The sequence below is a fragment of the Meleagris gallopavo genome, chromosome 6 (genome assembly GCF_905368555.1).
Source record: "Meleagris gallopavo chromosome 6, MGAL_WU_HG_1.1, whole genome shotgun sequence".
NCBI lineage: Eukaryota > Metazoa > Chordata > Aves > Galliformes > Phasianidae > Meleagris > Meleagris gallopavo.
The window spans coordinates 38136221-38149584 of record NC_139409.1 but is presented as its reverse complement, the minus strand read 5'-3'; the positions used below and the strand labels follow the sequence as shown (position 1 = coordinate 38149584).

Below are 13364 nucleotides of genomic sequence, written 5' to 3'. Positions count from 1 at the left end.
GTTGTAAAAATTGAGATTTTGTTAAGCCTAAATCAATACTCGTGCGGCCCTTCAGAAGTATAATGTACAGTATAATTGCTATCTGCAACAAAATTGTTAGCTATTGAGATGTGGCTTCAGACAGCATAAAAAAAGCCATGTGCTCACACTTTTCTGCTGTGGGAGTCACCAGAAATCACAGGATTTTTAAAATACTGTGTTGTATTGGCCAGTAAACAGGGAAAAAAATGATGTGGGGGAGAAACTTCAGCAAACTGAAATGCAGCTCTGCTAAAACATGCTATTTCTTGGGAAATTTGTATTGTTTGTTTTGTATTGATCTTCAACGTAAAATATTTATGAGTAAGCTTCATATTACCTTGCAAATGAGAAATACCAGTTCTGCTGGCATTAAATAAAATGAAAGAATGCAAGATTAGATTCGTGGCAAGAAAACAATATTCTAGAGATTGTGTTTCTATTACTAACACTAATGTAGTAAAAGGATAAGGAAAGCTTTGAGAGCCAGTGGCTTGACTGGGTGATGGTGCAATTCACCCTCTTTCCATATATATTATTTAGAAACCTGTGTAATTTGTAGTAAAGTTTTACTGAGTTGTTTTCTTTAAATTATCAGTGGAAAAGAATGAGAAACTGAAGTGCGCAAGTGCCAGCTGCATGTTGCAGCTGCAGCTCTTCACAAGGTTGGGCCTAACTTCTTGCTGAATGAAGTCTGAAGAGATGACTGTGGCTTAAACTTCCCAGTCGCCCTTGATAACTTGTAGCAAAGAAGATACCCAAAAGTAAAATGCTGATTCTGCTCAGTGGCAAGACTGCTGCTGACTTCCACAGGAGCTGCATTTTGCTTTGGTTTTTGGACTTGGAAATGTAGAGTGAGAACAGTGCTTTGTTGTTGCTAGAGCTGAGAAAATTTAATCAACATAAAACTGTGGTTTTTTACATGGAATCAACATGCATGTTATGTCTGCTGCTTGTCACGATCATGTTTGTTTCCGTGTTCTAGCCAGCAGTCTTGTAGGTTTTCTTTATGGATTCTGATCTATACAGGCTTAATGCTTTTGGAAACCAACCTTCCCACTGAGCCATGGGAATGAGATGCTGGAGTTGCAGGCTCTGTGCACTGCTGACGCTGACACACATGAAGGTTCTTTTTGTAGTTCAGACTACTCCAGTCTCAAAAGCTTTTTTAGATTTCGGTTCCTAAGTAACGTAGGATAGAAAAAGGTGACAAGAAATGATATTCAGAAAAGAGTTGACTCCTCATCAAAAACAGTTAGTAAAGAAAGCTATTTTCATCTAGCAAATATAAGTGTAAGTATCATTTTACAGTATAAAATAGCTATGGAATTAAAAAGACCTTACATCAATTTGGTTTGTATTACAGAGACTGGTATAGACCAGTTAAAAATTAAATATTGTCTATTTTGAAAGACATGGTACATTTCACTTATTTGTGGATTTCATACTAGAAGCATTTTTTTCTGATCTAGGAGGTACTTTTGTATGCAAAACTTCACCCACAGCAAACCACCCTAAGAAGGCAACCCCCTTGAGAAATCTGCTTGGTAGACGATGAGCTGGAAGTAGTTTGAATACATCTTGTATGACTAATGGGATATGTCATCACTCACAGTCTTCACTGAATATAGCATGTGTACAATATAAAAACATGTTATTTTGGAAATATTTCACATATTTGGGAAATATTTTGCAACACATTTACAAAGCTGGTGGAAACCTCTTCAGATAAGATACCTTTGTGAAGTTGTAGCTTGTTCCACTTCAAAGATTAACATATACGCAACACAACAATGTGAAGATGCATGTATTCAGCTGTTAATATGTAAGTTTATGTTAGATCTATTTGTCCTTACATCATTAGTGGAAGCTTTGTGAGATCTTTTTCTTAGCTAAATAGACTCTCAACTGTTCTCTGTCGTGTTGACATCTTTGTAGAGTACTGCATTTGTCAGAGGAACCAAGGGAGAAAGTAGCTAGAACACTGAATTTCTGATGAATTTAACAAAGTGTGTTGTTCAGGGGTGGTTTAGATCATCTTCTCTTGTTTTTAATGTACGGTGGGGTTTAGAATATTTAACTGTTACTGTGGGAACATTTAAGTTAGAACAAAGCTTTAGTATAGCTTTTTTCAATGCACAAAATGCTTAGATGCAGGCTGACTCATAAATGATTCACATCAGACAGCTATACAGATGAAGTCAAATATGACATAGTAGCAATGCGGCCTAATAGTCAAAATGGATCAGAAGATATGGAACAAAAACAACTGAATGATCATTCTCATGTTGCAGAAACTGGAATTTAAGCAATGATATAACAAGCAAACAAACAGAAATAAATTGAGTTTTAATTATGCTGATACAGGAAGACTTTGGTAAGTCTTCCCCACCAAAATCTTGCATAATAATTTTGTATAAGAGAAAGAAAATTAGTACTACAAGAGCAGGTATTCATCCGTTAATTGTAAAAAGCAGTGAATATCAAACTCATGCCACAGATCTGGATCATACTTATCAACTCCAGTAGATCATCTCCATTTCCAGAGGCAGAGGTCACTACATAGTGATTAGAGAAACCTTGAATTCACTATAGGCTTAAGTGGATGATATTTCTTATAATTTCTATAAAATTCCCTTTGATATTTTAGAAATATGATAGAAAGCAGTAGATCTCCATGTGAAGAAATATACCAGCTTTACAAATATAGCAATCATGTCTCCTTTAAATTAAAATAAGGAAAAAATTTCCTATTTGAATTGAAAATGTGTAGGGCACAATAGTAAAAAGTCTTATTTAAATTATAAAATATGAGAGTTGCTCTGAAAGTAATGCAAGTATTGGCAAAAAAGTTCAACCCCTACTGCCATACTACCAATATCTCGTTACATTTTGTTGCTGTGCTACAGATGGCAGCAGAGGGGTAGTCTGACAAAATGGCGTCTGGCAAAATGGTGTCCAACAAAATGGTGTCTGATGAAATGGCATCTAATAAAATGGCGTCTGACATGGAAGTGCGTCTGAAGCAAAGGTGTGGAATTGAATTCCTCCATGCGGAAGAAATGGCACCCATTGACATTCAGCAACGCTTGCTGAATATTTATGGAGAGACCAAACCATGGATGTGAGCACAGTGAGGGTGATGTATTTCAGCAGTAGCAACAGAGACAGTGGGTCACCTCCACTGGTGCAGATCTTTGTGAATGCAGCATGCAGGCTCTTGTTCATCACTGGTGAAAAGGCATAGCTAATGGTGTGACTGTGTCGAAGAGCACTATTTGGTAGTTGATAATTTGTTCTATCAAATTGTGTTATTGTGCTCTTTGTTTCTGTTGTAGTTTTTGTGGAAATAAATAGTAGTCATTACTTTCGTAGTGACCTACATATAACTACTTTTCTATATAACCAAGTATATTCTTGCTATTAACAAAAATACACTGCAGTATGTCAGTTCAGTTATTGTTTAAAGCATGAATTTTAAGTGACTGTGGAAGGAGCAGAAGTCCTACCATTATGTTGTGGGTTTTTTTGTTCTTTCCTTCTGGATTCCCTCAGGATGTGATTGATGCTATCCCAACAAAACAGATAAGCAATGCCAGAAACGGCACACTTCTAAGGCAGCTGAATTACACGCCAGGAAAGAAGAAATGCCAGTTGGACAAACAGAGGAAGTGTAGCTGTCAGTTTGTTAGTCATTCTATCTGTCACAAATGGAAGTAATATAAAGAAAGTCTGTTTTTTCTAGCTCCTGACTTGACTGAAATATTTCTCCCGTATGATAATGTTGAAATAGACATCTCTGCAATGTTGATGGTTTGTTTTTTGCTATTTTACATATGGATTCATCATTTTGTGTTCCAGCTTTGAACACTGAAAACTAACATCCAAGCATGTTCATCTGGCAGGTAGCTATCTAGGGCACAATACCCAGCCTGATTTACGAGATTATCACAGAAAATAGTGACAAAATGGAAGTGAAGGTTAATTATAGCATGAGTGATACTTCTCTTCTTGATATAACTCCTGTTACTTGTCATAGTCAGAAATTAGATTGACTTGACCTGTTTTAATCTAACAAATGTTACCTGGCTATTGCTTTTCTCTCTATTGTATCCTGGGCTTATCTTGTGTGATTGTTTGTTGAGTTCAATTACAGTGACCAGCTTCTAAGTCTGACCGTGTGATTATGATATCAAAATAAGTTTGGGCTGGGCTGTCCTGGTATGGGCTGCCACAAGGAGGAATCCTCATGCCTAGTTTACTTGCTTCTTTTTTTTTCTTGCAAGGCATTTGATGTCCGCACAGCTACATACCAAGTAAAATTAAGGATTTGATCCAACAGAGCTAACCCAGCTGGGAGGAGAGGGATAGAGAGGGAGATGCAAAGACCTTTCAGACGTGCCTTACTTACCACACAGCTGCAAAAATACCATTGCAAACACTAGGGAGATAGCCTGACGTGTGGAACAAAATATGGCTGTCCTGCCCATTGAGTGCATGTACACATTCTGGGTTAAAATGATCATTTTCTCTGTGCATGTTGGTTAACTATTTCCAGTTCCTTGGAGCCTCTTGTATCCTCGAGGCCAATAATAGTTGCTAACAGCTTTAAATTATTTTATCCAATTCTCCATAAGCTCTAGGCCTTAACAAATCTCATCACATGTACACAGTTTAAAAGCCTCTAACTTATCCAAGTAAACTCTAAATTGTTCTCCCCATTTCCTGACCAGAGTGCTGGCTTTACATCATTGTTTTAGTTCTCTGATCATTGGTAACCTCCTGAGGCTGCAGTTTCATGTTTGTTGACTACATAGTATTCCCATTCCAGTTGCTCTGGTGTTTGTCATGGAACATCACCCTCCAAGTTGTGCTGGTGCAAGTGGTTGGGCGTCAGTTTTTGGTTTAAATCAGGGAATTACTCCAAGTTGAAAAAGTCATGTTTTATTAATTGTTTTATTTTGACCCAAATCCCTGAAGGGACATCATGCCAATGAAAACAAGCTGGGTATTGGGAATACCTTAAGCCACTGACCACTTTCTATTGTGAAAGCAAGCCCCTGCAAAGACTTCAACAAAACAGCTTCAGACTTACATGATTGCAGCTGAGATTAAAATCTGGCCTTGATACATCAACCATCTGTTCCCATCCCAAGAAAAGAGACTCAGCAGGAGTAATTGTAATTCTGAGGACAGGACTCTGGTTTCATTCCTGTAGCTGTCTATCATAAATAACTCTACTGATAATGTCTGAGTTATTTTCTTGTTTATTCCAGCGTATGTTGTTTCAGAAGTTACTCTTCAGAAAATTATAGCATGAAAGATGTGCTTTGGGACAGATCTGGATTTCAGTCTCTCCAGGTTTACACCAACATAACTCCAGTAGAGTGTTCTGGGTTCATACCAGACCAATTTAGAATAAAACTTTTTTTGAGCAATGGAAAATGCATATAATTTTGTCTTATTAACTTTGGAGTAATGTATCTGACCACTGCTATCTTGACTAATCTTGATTAAATATGACATTTTTTGACACCTTAAATTTTTCCCTTTTTTTCCCTTTTTTGAAGTGATCTGCTCAGGGATTGTATTGAATCTGTGAAGTAAAATTCTTTACCTGAATGCTTATATCTTTATTTTCTGTAAATCCAATTAAATGTGTATAAAATAGAAGTGAAAATAGCTATAATGAAATTCATTTCAATAATAGTTATCACTGATCAGGAATTTCATCTTACTGGTCATTATGTTTGCTATAAATTATAGGAAAAGTTTTATTTCTCAAAGGAGTAATAACACATATGAATAAGACTTTTTACTACATTGCTCAATTTTCAGCTGTTCTTTTTTATCTGTTTCCAATACTTCTGTCTGGTGTACAGTGGCACCCACTGGTTAATATAATCACTGGTAGGATGAAGTTTGCACTTTTGCTTCTTGGTAAGAATAAAATGAATGGGAACCACAGCATTTATAACACATACTGGGGAAAATAAAAAAGAAAGAAAGAAAAAAAAAAAGGTATGTATCTGTTGACTTAATAGTTATTAATTGAAATTATGTGGTAAAATATAAGAAAGACAAAATGTCCTATATTTCGTATACTTGTATGGGCTTATATTTGCACTTACAAAGACACACAATTTGGAGTGTCTTTTGTTTCTGATATCTGTGCGTCTTCAATTTTTCACATATCATAGGACATATTTCTTCAATATATATTTATTTTAATGGTGTCTTCTTCTGTCACACCATTATCCCTTCCCTTTTACCAGAATCCTGACTGCCACCATTTCCATCTTTTACTTTGTTCTTTCCTGCTGTTGAGTCTTCAGATTTGCCTGAAAGGACAAATAATAAATACATCACAGAAAACAACATCAGATTTTTGGGGTTCTCAGCCCTGGAACCCCAGTACTGGGGATAATTATAGAGGTTTCTCAGTTTACATCTTCTCCACCTGTAGCCTAAACAAGTTTTGTCTCATTCCTCCTCTGCATGACCACACAGGAACCATCTATGTCTTTTGCAGATTTAGCTTCTGTTTCTCTGCTTCTGAACTTGAACACACATATCCTTCAACTTGCAAACTTACAGGCCTGATTCTCCATCCTATCAGCAGATGATTTCCTCTAAGGATTTCCTAAAAGGCATCATCAGCTGATTTCTTCCTTATTTATGGACCAAAGCAGATATTTCACTATATTCCTGCATGTCATTCAAGGACTAATACTATCCTCAATCTGAAGGGGTAGAACTTTACATGGAAGCACATGTAACACCACACTGTACTGAAAACTGGCTAATCTCTAGTTGGCCATCCTTGTGCAGAAGAGTTAGACCAGGTGACCACCTGTGATCCTTTCCAACCTCAACCATGTTGTGATTTTGTGATGCAGAAACAAATCCAGTAGAGGATTAGGAGAGCACATGTTGTTGAAGGTTATAGAAAAGATCACAGAGAAAGTGGGCAAATACTTGAACAGGGGCTCAGAGAAGTGATGGAATCTCAATCTTTTGAGATTTTCAGCAGATGACTGGCAAAAGCCCCTGACCATCCTGAACACCCAAATCAGGTCTAGCTTTAGTTTTGATCCTTTAGGCAAACTTTATGTTAGTTCCCAGGAAACATAAATTATCATACTGCTTTATGTAAAATTTTGCTTTCCCCTCTTCACAGGTCTCAGTGCTTGCAGTGGTATTTAAAGCAGGGCCCAAGTTGTTGGCAAAAATAAGTGATTTTAATATATTTTGGTATCTCTGTTATTTTGAACTGCATTACGGAGTAAGGACTGGAACTGTTGAATGTGCTACATCACTGCATGTGGTGTGAAAAATATAAATTTATGTTGTCTTCTATGTGACTTCACTAAAGCCTCTTGAAGATGTGACTGTAAGAATTTGAGCTATAGAATGTATTGTACAGCAGGAGTTTTGGCTAAATGTTAATGTCAGAGACATGAAAGCTATGACACGACCACAAGTTTCTAAAGGAAACTTGGATTTTGTCTCACTAAAATTTTCTTCCATTTCAGCTGATTTGTTTCTTCTCTGGCTTACATCCACAGTTCAGTAATGCATGTGGAGAGAGTAAGTTTCCTGCATAGGAACAAGCTGATGAACAGGAATGTATGCTGATTCCACACATAAGCCTCAGCACAAAATTAAAGGTAGGACAGATTGAATAATTTCCTCCTCATAAACCTACATTAACTGTAGATATTGACTGTCTACAAACCAAAGAATATTAATTACTGAATTTACTCATTCAGTAGATAAATATGTAAATAGTTGTCATGGTTTCATGATTTTTCATTATCGGTATTCCACATCATAACATCATGCAATGTACTGGGGGTTTGACTGCTGATGCTCAAGTTCCGGGTGCCTGTCCAGCGGAGAAGAGCAGCTACGTTTCCCCAGGGGGCTTTGCGGTCAGCGAGGAGATATAACTCCCGGCAAGGTCACCTGATGCTCTCTTCTCTGCCTGCGCTGCTTCGCTTGCGCTTCTCTGCCTGCGCTGCTTCGCTTGCGCTTCTCTGCCTGCGCTTCTCGCCTGCGCTTCTCTGCCTGCGCTTCTCATCTCAGCGTTGTGGTAAGGCCGATCCACCATCAATTTCACATTCTCTCTCCTTATAAAATTCTGTTGATACCATATTTAGTAAATTACTTTGTTTTACCTCAGATTGTTGCCACTGTTTTCAATTATTTCGGGGTCCCTTATTTTTTTTTTCCCGGGGGCGCGGATCCGCGGATCCCTCCGCCCTTCTAGTCACGGAACCGGGCCGAACCAGCCCGTAAACCGTTGACATTCTTGGTGGAGAATGCGGGCACCAGTTGCTTTTTAGCTTTTTGAACAAATCTCTCTCTCCGCTCTCAGACAGCTTCATTGGGAAAGTTTATCTGTTTCACCAGTACTGTCTGAAAGCGTGACCTTGAAAAGTCCAGGCGGACGGCCAATACTCTAGGATATTTGTAAACTTTGAGCCTTGCTATCTTGTTTCTGTAAAAGAAAAAAAAGAGAAAAAATGCTTTCTCTACTGAAACTGCCTTTTAAGGGGCTGCATGCCACTGTCTCTTCTTTCTTAATGCTAAAAACATACTGGGCCTTAATTAAGTTCACCACTTTGCTCTATGGAGCAATAGGTATATATAGCCAATTGAAAACATGGATGGAAATAACTATGTGGCATCTGCATATTATGTGGCATACCATTCCAGAGGGAGCTGCTAATTTTACAGGGTTGGGGATTTTTAAGCAGGTTTCCAGCCTCTCCTTTGAATTCTTTATGCGGATTTTCAATGCTCACCTGATCACGTTATTAATCTCCGTGAATGTACTGCTCACCATTTCACTTATTATTAGTATTTATTATATTTTGAGGAAGTCTGCCCCAAAACCAGTAAATACTGAGTGGCAGGGAATGTGGAGAGGCCTGGGTGAGACTTTAGAGAGATGGAAATCTTCGGTGTCATGGAACTTTACTCCAGAACACCTGAAAGACCCTGAAAATTTAAACAGATATTTGAGACAGGAATGTCGTGGCTCAGGAAGATCTGAGGAGGCCCAAATTGTTTGGGGCCTGGCTAATGCTTACCGGGCCTTATTCAATACTATCCTGGAGAGGGAGAGAGTTTGTGAAATTGAAAAGGAGAGTCTCAGGGAAACAGTGCAAAATGAGCGAGAGAGTCTCCTGGTCGAGAGAAACAGCCTCCAATCTGAGAGAGATGCCCTCCGAATTGAGAGAGACTCCCTGCAATCCAAACTCAACAGTCTTCAATCTCAACAAGACACCCTCCAATCTGAGCTAGATACTCTCATAATCGAACGAGACAGGCTCCGAGCTGAACTGGAGGATGAGAGCATTGGAACTGACCAACCTGATCAACTACAGGAAGCACCACAATTGATGTCACTTGCCCCTGTAAGAGGACGGAAAATGAAACGAATCTCGACTCAGTTAGAAGAGAAGAAAGAAGAGGAGAGAGGTCCAGAGGAGTGGCTCCAAGATCCACAAGAAGCACCCCTAAGTCCAGGAGAGGAGCCCTCAGTAAGACCACGGTCACCGGCGCCAATGAGGGCAACAAGAAGTCCCGAAAGAGTAAGAGGTGAGCAAGATATCGTTACCATTGTTGATCGATCTCTGAAAATGAATGAAATTCGAAGTCTGAGAAAAGACTTTTCACGTCACCCAAATGAGCCTATTGCCACTTGGTTACTTCGATGTTGGGACAATGGGGCCAACAGTGTGTGGCTGGATAGTAGAGAAGCTCGCCAACTGGGTGGCGTTGCTAGGGACTCAGCCATTGACAGAGGTATTAGTACATGCCAGAACCAGGCCTTTACCCTCTGGAAGCGGATGTTGTTAGCTGTAAAAGAAAGATACCCCTTCAAAGATGATCTGATGCCTGAGAAAAAGAAATGGGCTGATATGGAAGAAGGCATCTGTTATTTAAGAGAATATGCTGTGGTGGAAATGCTACATAGCCCCGATTTCATTCCTGACGAGCCAGACCAAGAGCATGATCCCGAGAGAGTCAGGTGTACACCAAACATGTGGCGTACATTCACAAAGACCGCACCAGAAAGGTACGCCAGCACATTTGCAGCAATGTATGGCAGAGGGGAAAGAAGACCCCTTATAAGTGAATTGGTTAATAAACTTCAAGACTTTGAGTTACATTTAAGCCCTCTGCGAGCTTGTGTTTCAGCCATTACAAAGGTAGCTGAAAAGCTGGACAGAATGGAAAACAAACAAGAAGATATAATAGACAAACTATCAACCGTGCCTGAAGCTGATAAATCCATGGAGGTAACGGATACATCAAATGGGGACCAGAATCCCCAAAACAGCCTATTGGAGGGGCTGATCAACTTGATTTCCTCCCAGCCGGTGGCATCTAATGTCTCAGCTATCAAAAGAAGACGTTCTCCTGCTCGAGCAAGTGACAACAGTAAGACCACATCACGTTTTGCCTTGTGGCATTACCTACGTGACCATGGAGAAGATATGAAGGAGTGGCATAAACAACCTACTCCTGTACTTCAAGCACGGGTAAGAGAGTTACAAGACAAATCAACCACCAAGGTGAACTTCTCTAAAAAGGTGATTGCTCCAGTTGCTGCAGACAGTGAAGGTAACAAATAGAGGGGCCCTGCCCCCAGCCAGGGGGGGAAAGGGATAATAGAGTTTATTGGACTGTGTGGATTAGATGGCCTGGCACATCAGAATCACGAAAATATAAGGCCCTGGTGGATACTGGTGCACAGTGCACTCTAATGCCCTCGAGTCACCAAGGGACAAAATCAATTTATATTCATGGGGTGACTGGAGGTTCCCAAGAGCTGACTATGTTGGAGGCCGAAATCAGCCTCACTGGTAAAGACTGGCAAAAACACCCTATTGTGACTGGCCCAGGGGCTCCATGCATACTTGGTATTGATTACCTCAGAAGGGGATATTTTAAGGATCCCAAAGGGTATCGATGGGCCTTTGGAATAGCTGCTGTAGACACAGAAGGTGTTAAGCAGTTGTCTATTTTGCCTGGCCTGTCAGAAGATCCATCTGCCGTGGGGTTGCTACGAGTGAAAGAGCAACAAGTACCGATTGCTACAAAAACGGTGCACAGACGGCAGTACCGCACCAACAGGGATTCCTTGCTCCCCATTCAGAAGCTGATTCACCAACTAGAGAATCAGGGAGTGATTAGCAAGACTCACTCACCTTTTAACAGCCCCATATGGCCAGTGCGTAAAGCCAGTGGAGAATGGAGGCTGACGGTGGACTACCGTGGCCTGAATGAAGTCACACCCCCATTGAGTGCTGCTGTGCCAGATATGTTAGAACTCCAATATGAATTGGAGTCAAAGGCAGCCAAATGGTACGCCACCATTGATATTGCTAACGCCTTTTTCTCCATTCCTTTGACCAAAGAATCTAGGCCACAGTTTGCTTTCACCTGGAGGGGCATTCAGTATACCTGGAATCGTTTGCCCCAGGGGTGGAAACATAGCCCAACCATTTGCCATGGGTTGATCCAAGCTGCACTGGAACAGGGAGGTGCTCCTGAGCACTTACAGTATATTGATGACATCATCGTGTGGGGCAACACAGCAAAGGAAGTTTTTGAGAAAGGAGAGCAAATAATCCAGATCCTTCTGCGTGCTGGTTTCGCTATTAAGCGAAGCAAAGTGAAAGGGCCTGCCCAGGAAATTCAGTTCCTAGGTATAAAGTGGCAAGATGGCCGTCGTCACATCCCAACAGATGTGATCAACAAAATCAGTGCCATGTCTCCACCCACTAATAAGAAAGAGACACAATCGTTCCTGGGTGTAGTGGGTTTTTGGAGAATGCATGTTCCAAACTACAGTCTCATTGTAAGCCCCCTTTATCAGGTGACACGGAAGAAGAATGATTTTATGTGGGGTCCTGAGCAGCAGCAGGCTTTTGAGCAGATTAAACAAGAGATAGCCCGTGCCGTGGCCCTGGGGCCAGTACGGATGGAACAGGATGCGAAGAACATCCTCTACACTGCTGCTGGAGAGAAAGGTCCCACTTGGAGTTTGTGGCAAAGAGCCTCAGGAGAGACTCGAGGCCGACCCCTGGGATTCTGGAGTCGGGCGTACAGAGGGTCTGAAGAGTGCTACACTCCAACTGAGAAGGAGATCTTAGCCGCGTATGAGGGGGTTCGGGCTGCTTCTGAAGTAATCGGTACAGAAACACAGCTCCTTCTGGCACCTCGACTGCCAGTGCTGAACTGGATGTTCAAGGGAAAGGGTCCCTCCACCCATCATGCTACTGATGCCACTTGGAGTAAGTGGATTGCGCTGATTACGCAGCGAGCGCGGATGGGGAATCTCAACCGTCCAGGAATCCTAGAGGTGATCATGGACTGGCCTGAAGGCAAAAAGTTTGGAACACCGCCAGCAGAAGAGATATCACGTGCTAAAGAGGCCCCACCATACAATGAACTACCCGAAAATGAGAAGACATATGCCCTATTCACAGATGGATCGTGTTGTATTGTGGGGAAACACCGTAGATGGAAAGCCGCTGTGTGGAGCCCCACACGACAAGTTGCAGAGGCCACTGAAGGAAAAGGAGAATCGAGCCAATTTGCAGAGGTAAAGGCTGTCCAACTGGCCTTGGATGTTGCTGAACGGGAGAGGTGGCCAATGCTTTATGTTTACACTGACTCGTGGATGGTGGCAAATGCTCTATGGGGGTGGTTACAGCAGTGGGAGCAAAACAACTGGCAAAGAAAGGGTAAACCTATTTGGGCTGCTGACCTGTGGAAAGATATTGCTGCCCGAATAAAGAATATGGTTATAAAGGTGCGTCACGTAGATGCCCATGTGCCCAAGAATAGGGCTACTGAAGAGCAGCAAAATAACCATCAGGTAGACAGAGCTGCCAGAATTGAGGTGGCCCAAATAGATCTGGACTGGCAGAACAAGGGTGAATTATTTCTAGCCCGATGGGCCCATGAGACCTCAGGCCATCAAGGGAGAGATGCGACATATAAGTGGGCTAGAGACCGAGGGGTGGATTTAACTATGGATGCTATTGCGCAAATCATTCACGACTGTGACACGTGTGCCACAATTAAACAAGCCAAGAGAATGAAACCTCTCTGGGAGGAAGGGCGATGGCAAAAGTACAAATATGGGGAGGCATGGCAGGTTGATTATATCACCTTGCCACGATCTCGTAATGGTAAGCGTTATGTGCTCACCATGGTGGAGGCAACAACTGGGTGGCTTGAAACCTATGCAGTACCCCACGCTACCGCCCGAAATACCATACTAGGTCTTGAGACACAAGTCCTGTGGCGACATGGTACCC

At 41.3% G+C, this 13364-nt stretch overlaps 1 long non-coding RNA gene across 11 annotated transcripts in view; it reads left to right on the top strand.

Annotated features, from left to right (window-relative positions):
* LOC116216759 (uncharacterized) overlaps window positions 1–13364 on the top strand; it is a 182528-nt gene that overhangs the window by 70131 nt on the left and 99033 nt on the right. For all 11 annotated transcript variants that reach the window (XR_014883959.1, XR_014883961.1, XR_014883958.1 and 8 more), the window contains one exon: window positions 7587–7688. This is a non-coding gene — a long non-coding RNA (uncharacterized LOC116216759). The remainder of the gene's footprint in view (window positions 1–7586; window positions 7689–13364) is intronic.